This window comes from Echinops telfairi, unplaced genomic scaffold (genome assembly GCF_000313985.2).
Source record: "Echinops telfairi isolate 266 unplaced genomic scaffold, ASM31398v2 ScPeMD7_2010;HRSCAF=2546, whole genome shotgun sequence".
In the NCBI taxonomy this organism is placed as follows: domain Eukaryota; kingdom Metazoa; phylum Chordata; class Mammalia; order Afrosoricida; family Tenrecidae; genus Echinops; species Echinops telfairi.
In genome coordinates this window covers 12048354-12049432 of record NW_022105908.1, presented here as the reverse complement: position 1 = coordinate 12049432, position 1079 = coordinate 12048354, and positions in this window count along the sequence as shown.

Below are 1079 nucleotides of genomic sequence, written 5' to 3'. Positions count from 1 at the left end.
ATGTACTAAACTGGAGGCCTTTATTAATCCATGCAGCTGCCAGACTAATGAACCAAGAATCAGGAGATTGGAGAAAGAGGCTGGAAGACCACAGGCCAGTGGAAACACATTCTTAGGGTCCAAAGTCAGCAGAGGACAAGGCAGGTCACCACTAGCTTCCCAGGACCAGCAGGCCCAAGTCCCAAGAAGTCAGAACAGAGGACACAGACCAAGAGGAAGAAGAAAAGAGAAAGTTCTGCACAGCACCTATGTATAGCTATGAACTGGGTCACACCCTAATGGAGAAGTCATTCGTTTGGGGCTTACATATTATGGGGTCGGCTTACAGACAAAAGACTGAGGGTCCTGGCCCAACCATGTTGACAAGAAACCAAATGAGCATACTTTCACTGCCACTGGTTCTGTTCTGACTAATAATGAGTCTCAGGACAGAGTAGAACTGCCCCTAATGTTTCTAACACTGTAACTTTTTATGGGTTTATGAAGCACCACCTTTTCTCCTACGGACCACTTGGTGGTTTTGAACTGAAGACCTTGTGGTTAGCAGCCCAACATATAATCCACTACGTCACCAGGGCTCTAGGAATAAGCATCCTAGGTTTCCCAAATAGAAAACAGGAATTATACCACTGAACCCCTCTTCCCTGTTCTATGTAGCACTGTGGCTAGGTGCCATCATGTCAGCTCAATGCATAGTTACCCTTGTACAACAAAAAGAAATCCTCTGTGCCATCCTCACAATTACTATTTTTCAGTCTGTCCATGTAGAAAATGTGTCAGACCATCTTATTGAGTGTCTTACTTACTGCTTATCTACTTTACTAAGCATCATGTCTTGTTCTCCCCTGATAATATAAGTGGAAGAAGTCTCACCTTCAAAGGTGCATTTTGACAGATTTGTTTGTCCTTTTGGCAGTTCATTGAACTTTCAATATTCTTTGCCAGCACCAAAATTCAAAACGTTAATTATTCTCCAGCTTTCCTTATTTAATGCCCAAATTTTACATGCATATGAGGCAATTAAAAATAGCATGGCCTCTCCACTGGTTCTCTACTCCGCGCCGGCATGTTGTCTACAG